We start from the raw sequence: 20,399 nt of genomic DNA, 5'->3' as shown, positions 1-20,399 counted from the left end.
GTGAGAGGATTCAAAGTGGACCCACTCTTCCCTTGCATGGTTTTTGAAGTGTGTAAGGAGAATCTGGGTCTCTTACCATGACAAGGAAATTCTGAAGTCATCCCCTGGATGGTTACATGATGGACAAGACAAGCTTTTTTCTCAGGAAAAACAAAAACAAAAACAAAAAAAACTAGCAATGTTACCTACTGAACACTCCAAAGGAGTCTGAGTATAGTGAGGGCTTATACTTCACAAAAGGCATAGAAGACTTTGGAAGGAATCAAAAACAGGGAGGGACAGCTGACAATATGGCAATATAGTTCCCCTTTAGATGGGAATAAATACCTTAGGACTTGGATTGTAACTTCATTTTGATACTAATTGTATGACCACAGACAAAACACTTTTGTTCTTGGAACCTCAGTTTCCTCATTTTGTAAAATGGTGATAATATTCGTGATCTAATGATCCCTTTAACATTTACCATGGAGGTCAACTTGGTATAGTGGATAGGGTGTAATTTTTGGAACTAGGAAGGCCTGGGGGCAAATTCTGCCTTATACTAAATGTGTGAGTTTAAGGAAATCATTTAACTTCACAAGACTTCTGGCAGCTCAGAATAAAGAGGTGGGGCAAGATTCTATAATATTAATATTATTAACTTTCATCTTATGAAATTCGGCCCATTTGTATTCCACATTTTTAATGTGAATTATGTTATCTAATCTGCTAATTGGCTTCACCAGTTTGGTGTTTGAGCAAATATAAGTATGCATTTGAATAAGAAAAATCTATCTCACAAATATGTTGGGAGAAATAGCTAAATATTCCTTTATTTGAAAAAGATCTGGCCACTTTAGTGGACTCCAAGTTTAATAGAATCAGTGTGATATAGAAACTTAATGCTGTCCTAAAGAGTTATAGAATCAGAACTAGGGAAGGAATAGTCTCCATATATAAAATCTTTCTGAATCCCCCTTAATGTTGGTGCTATCTCTTTGGTGATTGAGACAGGGAAGAGAAAGGTAGAATTGTGTGTGCACACATGAACATATATGTTGTTATATGCATGTATCTGTATATATACAGTACACGATGCATATATGCAACAATATCTTTATGTATATTTGTGTGCATGTGCAGGTGTGTATATATACCTATGCTATATATACACATACCTGTTTATTGTGTTTGTACATATATGTGAAATTTATTTGATAGTTGTTTGCTCATTGTTTTTCCCATTTGCCAATAAGTTCCTTGAAAACAGAGATTGACTTTTTGCTTTTCTTTGCATCTCTGGGACTTAGCACAGTGCTTGACATTAAGTGCCTAATGGCACTTAATAAATGCTTATTGTGTTCTGTCCCAGTTAGGGAACATCTGCAGTATTGTATTCACTTGTAGACAGCACATCTTGGAAAGGATAATGCCAATCTGGAAGGGGCCAGAAGGGAGAAACCAGAATAAAGAAGAGCTTCAAAATTATTCAATATCTAGCCTCAAAATAAGAAGCCTGGGGGTGGGTGAAATACTAATTTTTTATTACAATTAACTCATATTTATGTAGGTCCTAGTATGTGACAAGAATTATGTTAAGTGCTTTACAAATATCTTATTTTTATCCTCCCAACAAACCTGAGAGGTAAGTGCTATTATTTCCTCCATTTGAAGAAACTTAGCAAATAGAATATTGGACTTGGAATCCAAAGGACATGAATTCAAAACCCACCTCAGGCACTTGCAAGCCTAGAAACAGATTTAAATTTTTTTTTCAGCTCCCATTTCCTCATCTAAAAATGGAGATAATAGCATCTACTTCACATGATTATTGGATCAAATAGATATCAATTGCTTTGCAAATAGTAGTTATAAATGGTAGCTACTATAAAAGAGGAAGGATAATTTAACCAACCAGTTTATAAAAATTATAACTGAATGTTTATCTAAGATTGTTGTTGTTACATACTGTGTTCAGGGCCTAGCCCATAGCCCTGCATTGAGCTGTCTTTCAACAGCTATTTATGTGCTCACCCCCAGTTGATTTATATAGTTGATTCCTGCCCTTGAAAAGTTCTGTCACTGAGTCTTCCCAGAGAATAGGGATTAGGGTAACAATTTTCTCCCTAAACCACCCGGAGAATAAAAAATGGTATATATGTTCTTATATATTTGGAAGCTTTGTGGTGGCCTGAAAATGATTGTTGCTTTTCACAAATTCTATAATCAGTCTCACTTTAGGAATTTATTGATGCGTCAATGTACAATCTTGAGGTTTGGCTTTTCATTTACCCTTAAAATTTGTATTTTGTCAAGTGGTTTACCAGAAAGGAGGGAGGACTGGAAGGAGGGCCTCAGAGAGGGAGGGAGGAAGAGAGACAGGTAAGAGGGGTGGGAGGGAAAGAGGGAAAAAAGGAAGAAAAGAAAAGAAGGAAGGAAGGAAGAAATAATTAGAAAATTTAAGAGAACAAATGCTTTAAACTCTAAAATGATCCCCGTTCTTAGAAATGATCTGCAGAGCTGTTTGTCATTTTAAAATTAAGTTTCAAAACTATGTCTCTAAAAACAATCAAAGGGGTTATACATTTTAACATACTGGCTGCTTTTTCGGGGCCCAGGTATTTTTCTGGTGACTTTTAATTTTGATCCTGGAAACAGATGTGTGGGAATATAAACCAGACTCAGCTCTTTTCTTACTTGTGGAATCATGATTCCTTGCCATGTTTCTAATCTCATAAATTCTAGGCAGACACAAAGTTGAGAGTTTTCATATAAGAGCTGGAAGAATTTTTTGAGGCCATTTAATCCAGTGAGTTCATTTTGCCAGAAGAGGAAACTGAGGTTCAGAGAGATTAAACAATTTAAGGTTTTTCTCATTCAGCTCTAATCTAGGAGGGGAAGACCTTCAGGATTTCTGCCCAAACAGAAACAACTGCTATTAACATTCACTCTGAGTCAATCAGGACCCAAAGACCCAGTGGATCTGGAGGGGAAAGTGAGGAGGGTGACTTTGCACAGCCCTCTCTCACTTAAATCCAACTCACTTGCATGTCATGACATCATTTCCCTGATGACATGGCCCTGTCTTAGAACAAAGGACGAACAACAATTCAAGTCTAATTAATTCCCCAGAAAACCTTTGATTTACTCCCGCTGTTCCTAATAGCAGATGGACAATAGATTTAGAACTGGAGTGGATTTTAGCAGCCATCACATCCAATCATTCTCATTTTACAAGTGAGGAAACTGAAGCTTGTTAGGCAGGATTTGAATTCAGGTCTTCCTGATTCCGAACCCAGCATTCTATTTATTGCACTATATAATCTTCAGAACTCATCTTGGATTAGGTTTTGAGTCATGAATTCAAATCCATTTACTAGCTGTGTGATCCCAGGCAAGTCAATTTATCTTGTTTGCCTCAGTTTCCTCATCTGTACAATGAGCTGGAGAAGGAAATGGTAAAAAACTATATATCTTTGCTATGAAAACCCCAAATAGGTTCATAAAGAGTCAGACATGATTGAAATGAGAACTAAACAGGGAAATCGGATTCCTATCTAATATTTCAACCTTAGGAGGAAAAGAAAAGTGAATTTTCGTTGTTTCATTATATCCTCTCTCTTATCTGGAGCCTGGGACTAATTTGCACTGAAGGAAAAGAGAGCAGCAGAAAAAATTCAGTATACTTGTTGCTGTTATTGTTCAGTAATGTTGGACTCAAACAGAATATGGTACCATGAGGTTTTCTTGGCAAAGATACTGAAGTGGCTTGTCATTTCCTTCTCTAGTGTATCCCCATTTCACAGATAAGGAACTGAGACACACGAAGACTAAGTAATTACCCAGGATCCCGCAGCTAATAAGCGTTGGATTTGAACTCTTGTCTTCTTGGCTCCAGACCTACACACTGCTCTACTCACTTGTCCTTTGTACAGGGGTAATTTGAGGGACACTTTTGGCTGCCTACAGAGAGCCTTCCTTTATCTGGGTGCTCCAACACCTGAAATTCAATTAAGATTTCCTTTTTCAAAATATTCATTTCCTCAGGAGTAGTAATCCATTATTCTGCTATCAGTCAATAAGATCTTAGTGTGAATGGATTAGAAGCTAGAATATCTTCCCTTTTGAGAATGCAGCAGAAAGAACTGTCTCAAGAAGTGGCAAAGGGAAAGGGAAGAAGGGAAGGTCAAACATACAAAGGAAGAAGGAGAAGGTGAGAGCACCAAATACAAATTATGATTGTTTGATTATTTAAAGTTGACCTTTCCTCTTCCTCATATACCACAGTCTGATGGATAGTCTAGCTTTACATGTTATATTTCATAACCTTTGGGGTAGCTATATGCCACAATGGATAGAGCACCAGCCCTGAAGTCAGGAGGACCAGAGTTCAAATCTGGCCTCAGACACTTAACACTTACTGTGTGACCCTAGGCAAGTCACTTAGCCCCAATTGCCTTGGCAAAAAAACAAACAAACAAACAAAACAAAACAAAACAAAAACACTCAGGCCCTTTCATAATCATTGTAGTAGGCTGAATGAATTAATTTAACTTTTAGCTAACATACCAAGGAAAATGTCTCTTGTTGCCTACATGCCAATTTATGCAAACCATGTGAAAATTATAGCATCCTTGGATTAAAGCCGAGTTGAGGTGGGGAGAGAAGGTTGTTAGACAAGAAAAACACCTGTAGGTAGAAAATGAAACCCTTAATTTACTAGACGGAGTAAATCCACTACACAGAGGCATTTCAAGTTCTTTGCCAAATGCAGAATAGAACAAAAACTGAGATGTCAAGCAAAGGGGATATTTCAGGGAAAGATCTGACAAGACACTGGATGTGGTTATATCGAATTCAGGTCTTCCATTTGGTGATCACCATTCCTACTCTCATAGGGTCTGGCATTTATCAGAGCCTGTAGTTACCCCTTCTAGTTCTTCTCAGTGAAGAGGCAAGGATTCCTTATTTTGATGTTTCTCCTCACACAGCTCTTGAGGAAAGGTTTTTAGGGAAAATCTGACCACCAGCACTATCCCTGACAGGCAATTCCAAAAGGCAGTTTAGAATGTAAGAATTTAACCAAGTTTGGAATCTCAAACAAGTAACGGAGCAGGAGTGCACTTAACCAGGGCATTTCCTTATAAATGAAGGAAAAGTTAAATATAAAAGCAATTGTGGGCTCAGGCAAGCTTTTTGGGTTTTGTACACTTAACAATGCTAGAAATCTTTCAATCACTGGAACTTCAGAGAAGTTCTGTGACAATTCTATATAACTCTTATACCAATCTATAAATGGTCAAATCTGTGAAAATACTTGGATTTCTGTACATGAAGCTCCTCATTCAGGTTAGTACTTAATAATAAGGATTCAAATCTAACTTTCTTCCCTCCTTTTACCTTCCTTCTTTTCCTTTCTCTCTTCCTTTTTTTCCTTCCTTTCCCTTCTTTACCTTTTCCTTTACTGTTTTCCTTTCCCCTTCTTTTCTTTTTTCCCCTTCTTTTCTTCATCCTCCTTTCTTACTTCCCTCACTTCCTCCCTCCTTCCCTTCCTTTTTTTCCTTTCTTTCTTTCCTTCCTTCCTTCCTTCCTTCTTTCTTTCCTTCCTTCCTTCCTTCCTTCCTTCCTTCCTTCCTTCCTTCCTTCCTTCCTTCCTTCCTCCTCTCTTCCTTCCTCTTCTCTCTGTGATACTCTGTGTGTGTCTCTCTGCCTCTCTCTGTCTGTCTCAATATTCCTTCTACTTCCAAGTTATATAGTTCAAACTATCTTTTTCTCTTTGGGTATGATGTTATTGACAGTGTTATTCTTGTATTTACCACTGTTGTTAAGAAAGTGTCAATATTTCTTTTCTTTAGATATTTTCTTCCTGTAAGCTGTGTAGCCATTTCTTCCATTTGGCTTTCTTTTGGGAAGAGTATCAGACTAAACTAGTTAAAAACTAATTAAAGGTAGAGATTGCTAATGTTGAATTCTCATAAATACATTAGTTATTATAATGTAGTAAAAGTAAAACTTGACTTAGAGAAAGACAATCTGGATTTAAGTGCTGACTTTACTACTTGAGAATAATTCTATGATCCTGAGGAGGTCATAGAAATATCATATAATCATAACACGGACTCTACTTCCTTATTAATGATGTTTGTCTACATTACTAATGGAAAAGAGAATGTTTTAGTTTAGCCTCTTTGAGCTTCAGTTTCTTCCTGAAAAAAAAAGAAAAGAAAGAAATGAATAATGATTGTATTACTTGGCTCACAAAGTAGTCATGAATGTCAAACAAGAAACATTTTTAAAGTGTCCACCATAGTACTATTGGAGAAAGAAATGGTGAACTGCTCTAATATCTCTGCCAAGAAACCCCAAAATTGGGTCATGAAGAGTCAGGCATAACAAAAAATTGATTAAAAAAAAACCAAGATATAATACTGAGTGCCAAAGATAGAGAAACAAAAGCCATCAATCCATTCATTAGCAAGTATTTATAATGTGTTAGGCACTATGCTAAACTCCCAAGATACAAAGAAAAAGCAAATATAGTCCCATGTCCTTAAGGAGTTTATAATCAAATAGGGGAGAGATAACATTCACATAAATAGAAAAAGCAAAATGCATGTAGATTAGATACTAGGAAATCCTAAAAAAAAATCACCACCTATTGATAGTACTAGAAAGGTCTTTGGAAGAAGATGGTATTTGAGCTGCCTCTCAAATAAAACAATGGATTCCCAGAGGCTAATGTGAAAAGGAAGAATATTCCAGGCATGAGTTGGCCACCTGTACAAAGGCACTGAAGTAACAGTGCCTAACAGTAGGTCAATATGGCAGGACCATAGATAGAATGCATGAAAAGAAGAAATAGACTATGAAGATAGTAACTATTTAAATTGTGGAGCTTTAAAAAAGCAAAACAGGAAATGATGGTGATTCTGCAAATAGGGAATTGAAAGAGTTCATTGAATACAAGGACGACACAGAACTGTTTTAGCTGTGAAGAAAATTGACTGGAGAAGGGTAAAGAAAAGGAATCATTTGTAGAGCAGTCACTATGTATCAGGTAATCTACAAATATACAAATAATCTACAAATATTATTTCACTTGATCCTCACAACAATTCTGTGAGTAAGTAGGTAGTAAAGAAAAGGAATCATTTTTAGAGCAGTCACTATGTATCAGGTACTAAATAATTTACAAATATTTCATTTGATCCTCACATCAATCCTATGAGTAAGTACTGTTATTATCACCATTTCATAATGGAGGAAACTGAAGCAAACAGAAGTCAAATGACTTTTCCAGGCTCTCACATCTAGTCAAGTGTCTGAGGCTGGATGTGAACTCAGGTCTTCCTGACTCCAGACCTAGTCTTCTGTCCTCTGCATCATTTAGCTACTTGGACTATATTGGAGAAGTCCAAGGTAGGGAGATTTGTTAGGAGGGTATTTTAATAATCCAGGATAGAAGTGATAATGACCTGAAATGACTATTGAGGGAAGAGGAAACAAATGTGAGAGATATTGAGAAGGAAAAAGTAATAAGATCTGCAAACTGATTACATGAAATGAGCAAAAATGAGGAGTCCAGGATGACATTGATGTTTAGTAGTATTTTGGTAAGGATTTGTAGTGCCTTCAACAATACAGGGAAATTGGTAGAGGCTACTGAGGGCAGGTTGAAGTAAGGAGTTAATAGTGCTATTTTGGATTTTTGAATTATCCATTAAAAAATAAATCCATTTTGAAAGCTACAATGGATAATTTGTGATATGGAACTAGAAGTAAAGAGAAAGATTGGGCTGAGAAAAGACTCAGGAAAGGCCAGCTTGCATCTATTCTACATCCATATCCACAGATAGGAAGAAAATTGAGACAGGATCGTGTCATTTTAAAACCCAGAGTGGAGAAGATGGTCAACAGGACAAATGGAGAGAGGTCAAGAAGCATAACAATTGAGGAAAAGCCATTGGATTTGGTGATTTAGAGATCACTAAAGACTTTGGAAAGAACTTTTTCAGTTGAATGAAATCAGAAACCAGACAGAACATTGAGAAGAGACAGGGGAGGAAGAAAAGATGCCAAATTTAGGCAGCTTTTACAAGGAGCTTGCCAAGAAGGGGAAGAAAAGTAGATAATGCTAATTAATGAAGATGGTGGTATTTTTTAAAAGATTTTTTAAAGATAGGGGAAACTTGGATGTCTTTGTTGGCATTAGGATAACATCAGTAGATAAGGAGAGAGCAAAGATTAGGGAAAGAATTGGAATCATAACATGGGCAATCTGCCTGAGGTGAGAGGGAATGGAATCTAATATACACACAGAGGGATTGGCTTTGGCAAAAAAGTCCACATCTCTAAAATTAAAAAAAAAAAAAAAACAAAAACCACACAAGGGAATAGTGGAGGAAGATGCCAGGGAATTGTGAATTGAGGAAAATAGGGAAAGTATAGAGAATAGCCTCAACTGGATGGGGGTAGGGGGAGGCAAAAGTTTTAGTTGAGAAAGTTATGGGAAAGACAGTGGGGAAAGAAATGAGATTGGCAAGGATATTGATTTAAAGTATAAATCTACTTTTTGTTTTATTGTTTTACTTCCCTTGATATTCTGGAATTTTCATTTTTCCAAAGTAATTTTGTTATTAATCTATACCTCTGTAATATATGTTTGGTGGTTTTATTAGCAATAAATTAATTGTGGTCTTATTGTCTTTTTATTTTATTGCCATGGCCCAGCCATAAGCACTGAATGTCTCTGCAATTTTAAAAATAGCTTTTTAAAAAAATTTTCTTAAGGATTGTTTCATTTATTTATATCAGACATTAATCATATGTTCATCAATTGATTCCCAGATACTTTATTTATTTTACACTCCCTTTTCAATTATTATCTTTTAGATTTTGTTACTACCAATTAGAAATGTTGTGAGTTTATTTTGTAACTGTCAACTTTACTGAAGCTAATAATCTATATTAATTGTTTTGGTTTCTAGGCAAATTCTTCAACATTTTTGAAGTATAGCTTTAAGTGATTAGTAAACAGAAATAGTTTTTCCCCCCTGTCCTCTATCTTTATACTTTAAATTCATTTTGTTGCTTTATTGCTATTACTAGATTTTCAAGAATTAGCAATAAAATATCAAAAAGAATTTATAGAAATTGCTAGAATTTCAGAATTGTGTCAAATAACAGAGGTAAAAGGAGGCATCCTTGCTTTATTTCTGTATTTATTAGAGAAACCTAGTATTTTCCCTTTGGAAACATGGCTATTTTTTGACTTTGTGTTGACATTTTATCCTTTTATGCCTATGTTTTGTAGGGTTTTTAGTATGAATAAGTGTTGTACTTTGTCAAAGGCTTATATACTACATAGATTGATATATTGCATAAAAAACATTTGTATGTTTTTGTTTTAAGTTTAATTAATTTTGTTAATTGTTTTCCTAATATTGAGCTATCTTTGCATGCCTGGTATAAATTGAACTTGATCATTGTGATTTTTAAAATAAATTGCTATATTCTTTTCCCTATGGTTTTATTTCTTAAAAAATTTAAATCACCATTCATTAATGATATTAGTATATTGTTCTCTTTCTTTGCTTGTTCCTTCAGCTATTATAACTATTTTTGACTTGTAATGTGAATTTAGTAAAGTGCTTTCTTTTTTAATTTTTGAGATATGTAGTATAGGTATTAATTATTCACTAAAAGTTTGATATAAATCCAATTGGACCAAAACTGTTTTCATTGGTAATTCTGTTACAGCTAGTTCAATTTCCCATTCTGAGAAAGGATTAAGATTATTTGATGTTCTGTTAATTTAGCATTATGTTTTTGGAGAATTTCTTTTGAATTCTCAGTTTTGTTGGCATTTAATTGTACATAGTTATGAGAATTCTTATATTTTTCTCTGTTGTGATTTTTACATTGTTCATTTTATATTTGATAATATTCTTTTTCTCCTTTTAAACAAGTTGGTTAAAGGCTTATCAACTTTGTTAGTATTTTCAAAGAACCACTTTTAGCTTGACTCCTAGATTCTATGGTCTTTTTAGTTTTCAAGTTATGCATTTCTCTAATTTTAGCATTTTATTCTTGTGTTTTTTTAGATTTGTTTATTTCTTGGTTTTTAATTTTCTAATTGTGTATTTAGTTCATCAGTTCTCTCTTCAATTTTTTTCCTTGATCTTTTTAGGGGTATAATTTTTTTTTTTTTTTAATTAGTGCTTAAGCTTAAGCTATTTTGTTTCATTATCATCATGGTTTCATAGTTATTATTTCAACCTTTATTCTTTGATCTATTGTTTTTTAGAATTTAACTTTAAAATTCCCATTTAGTTCTGTTTTTTGATGGTGTTTCTTGTATTGATTACTATTTTTATTGCATTACAATGAAAGATGCATTTAGCATTTCTGCTTTTAGAAAAAGCATTTATTTGCAATTTCTCTGTGTTATAGCAACACATGGTAGAGTAAAAAAGGAAAATTGGATACCATTTAGATAGAGTCCAGTTCAGTCAAATCAACAAGTATTAAGCAACTGCTCTGGCTTTCTCTTGGGGATAGAAAAAAAGGCAAAAGACAGTTTCTGTCCTCAAGGAGCTAATGGTCTAATTGGGGTGGGAGTGGGGAGAACAAGGGGGAGAGAACAAATATGATATAGACAGAAAAAAATTGAATTAATCTCAGAGGACTCATAACCAATTATATAGTCAGATTTGAAAGGGAACTTGGAGTGATTTATTTCAATATTTTCAATTTTCAGATGAGCAAACTGAGGCCCAGATAGAAACAGTGATTTGCTGTAGGTCATAGAGGCAATAAGTAGAAAAACACGTTACTAGGTCCTATTGTTTCTATCTCTGCACTGTTTTTCATCAGTCCCCTTCTCTTTGTTTGCTCAGCCAACTACATTAATTATATTTTCATTATCACCAACCTGAACTACTGAAATAACTAACCAAAAGGCTTTCCCCCTTCACAGCCAATCATTCCTGAGTTCTGACTGACCTGTCCATTTTATGTGTAAATCTGGCAGTGTTAACTCCTTTACTCAAAACCTCTCAATGGCTCACATTTACTTATAGAATAATGTTCAGAATCTTTTGCCTAATATTCATAGTTCTCTACCTTTTCTTTACCTTTTCACTTATTATTCTCCTCCATATACTCCATGTACCAGTCAGTCTGAGCTATTTGCCATTCCCTGTTCATACTCACATAAAGGTCAGAAGAAATGATACAAGGACATTCTCGAGGTCTTTCTGAAGAATTTTGGAATTGAGAGACATGGGAGACATTGCACCAAACCCTATGACATACCTACATCAAAGAAGGCATAGTACTCTATGAGAAAAGCAGAAGTGCTCAAATGAAATGTGAGATGTGCAAATAGGATATCTCCATACCAAATGTTCATATGGACTATTTGTTCCTGACCTGTGGTAGAGACTTCCAGTCTCATATTGCTATGATCAGTCATGGTTGGACACATTATACTTTGATCCCAACATAGTCCTTTTAGTCCTCTTCAAGAATGAAGGACAACAGCCAACATGTCCCATCTTTTTTTATTTCTGTGACTTTGCTCACAAATTCAAAATATTTTTTCCCTAAGATTGCAAGGTCTCTTATTATCCTAAATCTATGGAATTTATCTTTGTCCTTTAAAACACAATTCAAGCATCCTCTTTTCCAGGAAGACTTCCCTGATCTGTTCTTTGGATCCCATGCTTGACCTGTATCTCTTGTTGTATGTTTCACATTTTGTTTTATACCATAGCTATTTGTATATATTTCACATGCTCCTACTGGACCACCGCAAACTTCAGGAAAACTTTTCTTTCCTAAACTTTTTAAATGTCTCTAGTTGATTATCCCTAATCATTAGTGGAAAAAGAGAGAGAGAGAGAAAGAAAAGGAAAGAAAAAAGGAAGGAAGGAAGGAAGGAAGGAAGGAAGGAAGGAAGGAAGGAAGGAAGGAAGGAAGGGAGGGGAAGGGAGGAGGGAGTGAAGAAAAGAAAAAACAAAAGAAAATAGGAGTGAACATTGAAGTTTTTTTTTTTTTAAACTTTGAAGCACAGTCCACATTTCTTAGTTTGTTCTTTCCATGCCTCCGTCCAAAGGCACTTAAATTTTTTATACTTTTAGTTTCTATTATAGCAATGTTCTGCCCTCAGAAAGTCACATTTTGGCCACATTCTACAAGCTTTGTGATGGTTTGGGTTATTTCACTGCTCCCTTAGGTACTCCACCAAATGAACTAAAGTCCTAGTTTTTCTTCGAGTATCTGGTTCTACAACTGTCCAGGTGTTTCTGATGATTCCAGCTATCACATCTCTTCACATCCACCCTATTAGTGTGTCTAGGCAACTGGGGAATCAAACCTCTGATAGCAATCTGACTGAAAAGTAGTCAATCCAGTTACATTCAACAAACAATTATTAATAGCCTATGTTATGCCAGGTATTGCTCTAGGCATTAGAGTTATGAAAACTAAAGGGAAAATCAGTCTATTCACTCAGATGATCTATCTATTTATCAGTTCTATATTTATCTGTGAACATGAATCATCATGTAGAAAGTATGAAGGCTGAAACTATTGTTTCTTTTGCATGTGTATATACATATATACATACATACAAAAAATACACATACACATATAATACACAAAAAATACACATACACATATAATACACGTACACATATATACATACAAAACATGACACAATGTAGCATGTACAATATAATATATATAACAATACAACATGCACACAACATCTATAATGCACAATACACACAACAGCACAGCATACACACAACACACATAACAGCATATATTTGCTGTGAGTACATGTATGATTCACATACAATATACACATGTGACATATAAAATGCAACACTATATATGTTTGTCCATAGCAAGGAAATATGCGTGTGCATATCAGTATAACATATGCATACATGTAATATGTACGTGCCACCACAAATGCACACAAAATAAACAGCAATAGGGAGGAAGCAATAGGGAAACAGCAATAAGGAAGTCAGTGAAGACTTTTGGAAGGAATGAATTCTTGATTTGAGCCTAGAAGGAAGTTAGATTCTAAGAGATAAAACAAGGATGGAGCATGTTGTGGAGAGGGAACAGGCTGTACAAAGGTAGATAAGTGAGAGTTGGAGTGTAATTTATGGGGAACAGCAAGCTGACCAGTCTGATTGGAGTACATGAAAGGAGGTAATGTTCAATAGACCTAGCCAAAAGGAGATTGTTAAAAGCTTTAAATGCCCAACAGAAGAGTGTTTTTTTTTTTAAACGTGAAAGCAACAAGGAGCCAATGAAAGTCTCTTCTCATATCTACTATGACTGCTAATAGTTAATAATCATATTTGTTGATCTATAGCAACCTAAAATATGCACTCCTGCTCATGAGGCTTTTTATCACTAGTAAACTTCTAAGGTCATATTTTTAGAACTTGCAAATTAAACTCCATATTTTTCTTTAATATGAATACTTATTAATGTTTATTTGATGCTTTAAGATTTAAAGTGCATTTCAATACATTAGCCTCTTGCATAATTATGTGAGGAAGATAGTAGAAATGTTGTTTCTACTATATTATAGATGAGTAAATATAGTATTATGTTCCAGTCCACTGGACTTGGAATCAGGAAAATCTAGGTTCAAATATTAGCTTAAATTCTTATAGCTGTATGACTCTGAAGGGAGGGGAATGGAGAAAAGAAACATTTGTCAAGCACCTACCAGGAACTGTGCTAGGAACTTTACAAATATTATTTCCTTTGATCCTCACAATAACCCTAAGAGATGGGTGCTAACTCTATTTTACAGTCAAGAAAACTGAAGCAAATGGAAGTGGAAAGATTAATAAGTGCCTGAAGCTGTATTAGAACTCAGGTTTCCCTGAATCAAGGCCCAGAAGATATACTGCTACGTCACCATGACTCTTTAAGAATGGACATGGAGACTGAGAAAAAGTTGACCATTTTTTCCTAAAATTCATCCCTTTTGGGAATTTTTGTGACGTATTTAGTCTCAGATTACAACTGAATATTCTGGCTAAAAAGTGCTAGATAAGATTCAGTAATATAGATTGAGGATGAGTGGTCCAGAAGTCAATTAAATTCCTATGGACAGCTGGCAAGAACTAAAGAAAAAAAACTTTGGTCCTTAGTGACTAATTGGAAGCATAGATGCGAGCTTGAACCCTCAGACAGGTGGTTATTTGAAAGGAAGGGGCTAAAGCAAGATGTTGCAGTGGCGGTTCCTCTTGGGTCCTCGCCACCCCCCACTGGATATATCCCCTAGCTGCCTGCAAGCTGCTCATCCCCTCTCTCCCTCCACCCCACATTTAATTATCTTTATGTCACTACAACCATTGGATTACATACTTAGACCTTGAGCATCTTATTGTGTCAGAACAAAACAGATTTGAGTCTTGGCCCAAACAGATGGAAAATTTGTGTGTTCTTCTAATATGAAGAGAGCTAGCTCTGCTTATTTGTGACTGAGAAAGATACTGATATAGGATCAATCTATCCTGTTTCCTGCCCTCAAGGAACTTGGAGAAACCATACAAATAACTATGTACAGATAAGATATGCATACTGGAAATGGAAAGTAATCTCTGAGGGAAGGCCCTATCAGTATTATATGTATGTGTGGGAAAAGTAAGAGGAAAGATTTCTTGCAGAAGATGAGATTTGAGCTGAGTCTTGAAGGGAAGATAAAGGTGGAGGGGGAAGTAAAAAATAAATCATTCCAGAGATGGGCAACAGCTGGACTAATAGCTGTAGAGAGTTATATTAGAAGAATACTAAGAAGCTTAGTATTCCTAGATCATAGAGTATGTGGAGGGTAGTAAAGTATAAGAAGACTAGAAAATTAGGAAATGATTAGCTTTGGAAAAAATTTAAAATACCAACCAGAATTTTTTATTTAATTTTGGTGACAATGGAAAGACACTGAAGTTTATTGAATGGAGATAAAACAGCCAGAACTGTACTTTAGGAAGATCAATTTGAATAAAGGATGGACTGGCATGGAGAAACGAGGTAGGGAGACCAATTCAAAGTGAATTAAAATAGTTCGGAAATGTTTTGTTGCCAAAAAAGTAATCCCAAGGATAGAGCCTTGGGAATAAAAATGGGCTGGGAAAAACAAGATTACTAGGAATAACTTGGATGAAGATTCAGGAAAAGAGACTGAGAAAAAAATCCTCAGACTGATTGAAGGAGATGGGAGGAGAATCAAAAGAAAGCAATGAGAAAGAAACCAAGAGAAGAGAAAATGTGCAGGGAGAAGTGAGATTGATTAGAGGAACCACTCAGAACCACTTGAATGAGCCTGACGAAGAATATGCATATATCTCATCACCAAGAACTTTGATGAGAATTGAATTAGGACACAGACAAAATGTGAATAAGGAATCTTTGAAGTGGTCACATGTATTTAAGTTCTCAGGAATCAAAGTTATAATGATGTGTAAAATTATGTAAAATATTGGTTCCAGCCCATGAAAATAAACAGCATAAATTTGAATACTGCTACTGACTATATTTTAGGGGATACATTATTCACACTAATTGAGACCTATTTGTACTAAGCACATCCTTTAGAGAAAACATAATTAAAATAATGATCAATTTAGGAAACACACAAACACACACACACACACACACACAAAACAAGGGCCTAAACAATGGATTAAAGAACATATTATAGAAATAATAAGTTTGTGAAAGAATGATGATGGATGAAACTAGAGTAATAGGGGAAAATTCTATCTCTAAAAGCATACATTAACAAAATTGACAAGGAGAGGATTAAAGGGTTGAATATGTGTTTTAAAAAATTAGAAACCCAACAAATAAAAAAAAGTAAGTAGAAAAGAGAAAATCTTGAAAATAGAAAACAAGTAAATGAATTAAAAACAAAAGACTATCAAACTGATAAAATGAAAATCTGGTTCTTTGAAAAGATCAACAAATTTCAGAAACTTTTAGTCAACCTCATTAAAAAGAAGATGACAAAAATCAGATTAAAAAAATACAAATGATTAAGGTGACAACCAAAGAAATAAAAGACTAGGATCTATTATGCAATTCTATACCAATGAAGCCAATGACACCAAAAAGAGGGATAGTTTTTAAAATATGACACCAACTATAACTAATGTACAACCAAAAAGAAATCTTAAATAATCCAGTCTTAGCAAATGACATTGAACTATCTAGCAAGAAATTACTAAAGGGGTCAAACTTTAAAAAAAATTATAACAATACTACATAACATTATGAATAATTGGCAAAGAAAGAACTCTACTAAACTCCTTTTGTGAGACAAATTTAGTCCTAATATCTAACCAAGGAAGGGAAAGGCAAAGAATGAGAACTATAGACATAGCAATGAATATTCATTCAAAAATTTAAATAAGATTCTGTCAGACTATAGCAGTTTATCTGATTTTTAAAAGCCATTAGATTTGGCAGTTAAGTGATCCCTGGTAACTTTGGAGATAGCAATTTCAGTAGAATGATGATGATGAAAGAAGAAGCCATATTGTACAAAGTTTAGTAATGAGTAAGAGAATAGAGATTGGAGGTAGAATCCAGATGGGTTTCTCAAGGTTTTTTCTGAAACGAAGTAGAGAGATCTAGGATGATAACTAGAATAGTTGGATAAAATAGAGAAAGAGTTTTTCAGCATGGGGAAAAGATGGGTTTGTTTGTGAGCAGTAGAGAAGGAATAGGTAGTTAAGAGAGAGGCCAGATATAGGGAAGAAAAAGAGAGAGAGAAAGAGATCAAGAGAGAGACAGAGACAGACACAAAGAGACAGAGAGACAGAGAGAGAGAGGAGCAATCTGATGGAGAACATGAATAAGAGGCAACAGGACCAAGGATACCACATATTAAGGAATTTGCTTTGGTAAGAAGGATCATCTCTTCACATTAGAAGGAAGAAAACACCAGGTAAAGGTAATCTGAATAATGTCAAATGAGCAAAGAGGAAGAGGGTATTAGAAGATTAAAATTTTCTGTTTGGTGGCAGAGGGCAGATTTAAGAACATCAGAAGGAAATTACATCTAATCTAGGATTGATAAAAGGGGGGGGAGAGGAGAGGGCGCGGGATTCTTAACATCCAGGGCTAGTCCAAAATGAAATGAACATTCATGATCTTATCAATATTCCTGTCATTTTCATTAGACTGAATTCCATGATTAAGACATTATAGAACTCTGTGCCTATGCAGAATCCTTTTCAACTAGTCCATTTGAAATCTATATTTGCCAGCAGTGATTATCAGCACTGATTTGGATGACCACTTGTGAATCAGTTGATCTGTGTTGGTAATATATTCATTTTGTATTGTTAATTAGCCCTTATTTATAGTTTGCTTTAATTATGTATTGTTGATACAATGGGAAGAACACTAGTTTTGAAGTCACAGTAAGGAGATTCCAAGCTCACCTGTAATGATTACTACTTGGGTGGTCTTAAATAAGTAATTTAGACTCTGAGACTCCAATTTATCCTGTATATATCATTTTTGTGCGTAATTGTTTGCATGTTTATCAGCTTATAAGACACTTCAAGTTATGGACCATTTTTACTTTCTTTCTCTCCCCAGGGCACAGAGCCTGATACATAGCAGACACTTAGTAAATGCTTGATGAATGTGACTTGGGATGTTGATGTAATTGGGGGGACTTGCAGGCTTCCTGTACTTAAGGTTTTCAAGCCAAGGTCACTATTGGATGTCTTCTAGAAGGAATTCTTGCTCAAGTGCAGGTTAGAGTAGCTGGTCACTGAGGTCCTTTTTCAGTTTGAGATTCTGTGATCAGTTTTCCAATGTATCTTTATCTTAAGATACCCATTTTGCTTTTTTGGGGGGGGGGAGGGGAATATTGAGTGACTTGTTAAGGTTAAGCTGAAAAGCTAACTGTATTGGCAGTTAGATAGTCTGGGGAGTTTGAAGTCATTTTGATTTTATAGTATTAATTGTGATGCATTTGCCCTGCCCTTAAAAGAAAAAAAGGAATTCCTATCTATTGAATTAAAGTCTCAAGAAAATAATGAGGAATGTCAAGAAAGTATCCTTGGCACAGATTTTTCTGATGACAAAAGAGCTTGTTGTGGTTCACATGTAGCGAGCAGAAGCAATCTAATAGATATCTCGGGAGCTTGTTTGAGGTGTGTGATTAGGATTCATAAACAGCTCAAACTGGGGTCTTCAGGAACTGCCTTGGTTTTCTTTGCTGTAATGGAAAGTCATTGTCTGCATTGCTCTTCTGTCTATGGGACTCGAGGAAGAGCAGGCCCATTATATATAGTCATTTAATTCCAGCGGCATCTTTAGAGCCCCTTCTAATGTGCTGAATAGCACATCCCTGGGGCACAATATCTAGCTCACTATGCCCTGTATCATCTCATACTGTATAGCAATTACTGCCACTTCAGGGATTTCACTACAGAGGGTCTTGGGTGGGGGAGAGATGGGAGGAGCAGGGATGAAAGGGCTTTTTCCTAAAAGGTTACATAGCTTGAGGTTAGACTTTTCTTACAAAGAAATATGCATTCTTGATTGGATCAGGCTGTTCCAAGTTCCCAGTTCACTGCAGTGCCTTATTCTATCCTAGACAATTAGCTCTCTGCATTCTTTTTCTTAAAGATTTGGAAGGACTTTTTATTACTTTCTTAGAAGACTTTGGAATGACACAGAAAATTGTGTGTGTGTGTGTGTGTGTGTGTGTGTGTGTGTGCTTAAGTAAATGATTTTTTAGTATTGTTCTTTTACTGGAATTCTTTTTAGATAATTTTGGTTGGTTAAGGTGATTCTGAATCATCCTGTCATTTCCTCTTAACTCAACTGCCACACCATCCCTTTCTTATAAGTAATCAAGATATTTAAGCAAAGTCTATCACAGTCTCATTGCATTCCACTTCTTTAGTCCCTACTTCTGAATTGAGAAGAGGGAGGTGTTTTCTTTATCAGTATTCCAGGACCAAGATTGTTAATTATAATTCATAAGAGTTCAACTATTTTTTCAGTGTTGTTATGGTAACGTAATTGTAGTCACTGTGTCTTTTCTCTTATTTCTCCTTTCTTCTCTCTACTTCAGTTTTTAGGAGTCTCCTCATGTTTCTCATATATTCTTCATATTCATCCTTTCTTATGGCACAATAATAACCTATCATATGCCATGATGCAATCAGGCTTTTAACATGTACTTATTTTTTTTCTCTCCCACAAAATGCTGCTGTTCTTCATGTTACCCTATCAGCTGTTTAAAATTCTTATTCAGTTTAAAATTCTCAGTTATTGGAAGAGTCAGCAGGATGAAATTCCCAATAACCATGTAAAATTAAAATCTTTGCTACTGCTCAAGTTAAAGTCACAGGTGGACAATCTTCTTTTTAGACAATTTAAACAATCATTTCCCAGAACCATGTGACAAAAAGGAGAGAGAATTAAAGAATATATCTTTGTTGTCCCCACATGTGTCTTGCCAACAAATCACTTGATACTGTCTACATAACCTGTTTTGCTTTTTTTATTTTTACTGAAGGTGACATTATTCCCTCCCTTTGGCATTTTATTCCTCAGTTATATTCATTCTATCTCTAAAGGATTTTGTGCTCCTTTGGGAAACTTTATGAGGTTTGAAAATTGTAACCCAGTAAAAAATGGCAGCCAGTGAGCTTAGTGGGATAGTAGAGCGATGTTCAGCATTATGAACAAGCAGCATGCAACACTTTTCTGCCATGACTTCAAAATTCAAGAAGCTCATTTGTGATTCACTGAAATTCAGACTACAGATAACAAAGGTGAAGAGATTTATCTGAATTCAAAACCAAATGACTCTTGGCTTTATGCCTTTTTCCAAGAAGAAAAGTTTACTCTATTTGTCTCCACTATTATTACAAATTCTTTTTGAAGATAAAGGAGAGGGTGTTAGCTAGGTAGTACAGTGGGTAGAGCACTACCCCTCAAGTCAGGAAGACATAAGTTCAAATCTGGTCTCAGATATTTAACATTTCCTAGCTGTGTGACTCTGGGTAAGTCACTTAACCCCAATTGCCTCAGGGAAAAAAAAGATAAAGGAGAGTTTCTTATTCTGGTTCATGGGGTGATATTTATTTGGAGACAGAGGTAGAAATAGGATTCTTTGGGTACAAAGACAAGGGTTGTTAACTTGAAATTTTAGCATTCAGGGCAAATAACAAAACAAATGCACTCAGACAAAGCAATAAGAATACTCCCCTTAACTATCCTTGTGCTTTCAGATGTAAACATAATAGAAGAAATAACCAAGACAAATGTATTTTAATAAAGGAAGGAATTAGTTTCTATAATGATTTTACACTGCTAAAGCAAGTAATATATTAAATGAGTGTGTG

The 20,399-nt window shown here is 35.1% G+C and overlaps 1 protein-coding gene across 1 annotated transcript in view; it reads left to right on the top strand.

Annotated features, from left to right (window-relative positions):
• The first annotated feature begins 5,076 nt into the window (after positions 1–5,076).
• The window catches only part of DYRK2 (dual specificity tyrosine phosphorylation regulated kinase 2), a 71,382-nt gene continuing 56,059 nt past the window's right edge, over positions 5,077–20,399 (top strand). Inside the window, exon 1 of the mRNA XM_031940824.1 lies at positions 5,077–5,331. The gene's annotated coding sequence lies outside the window, so the exon portion shown is untranslated. The remainder of the gene's footprint in view (positions 5,332–20,399) is intronic.

The sequence above is a fragment of the Sarcophilus harrisii genome, chromosome 5, assembly GCF_902635505.1.
Source record: "Sarcophilus harrisii chromosome 5, mSarHar1.11, whole genome shotgun sequence".
In the NCBI taxonomy this organism is placed as follows: Eukaryota; Metazoa; Chordata; class Mammalia; order Dasyuromorphia; family Dasyuridae; genus Sarcophilus; species Sarcophilus harrisii.
This window is presented reverse-complemented; position numbering and strand designations above follow the sequence as displayed.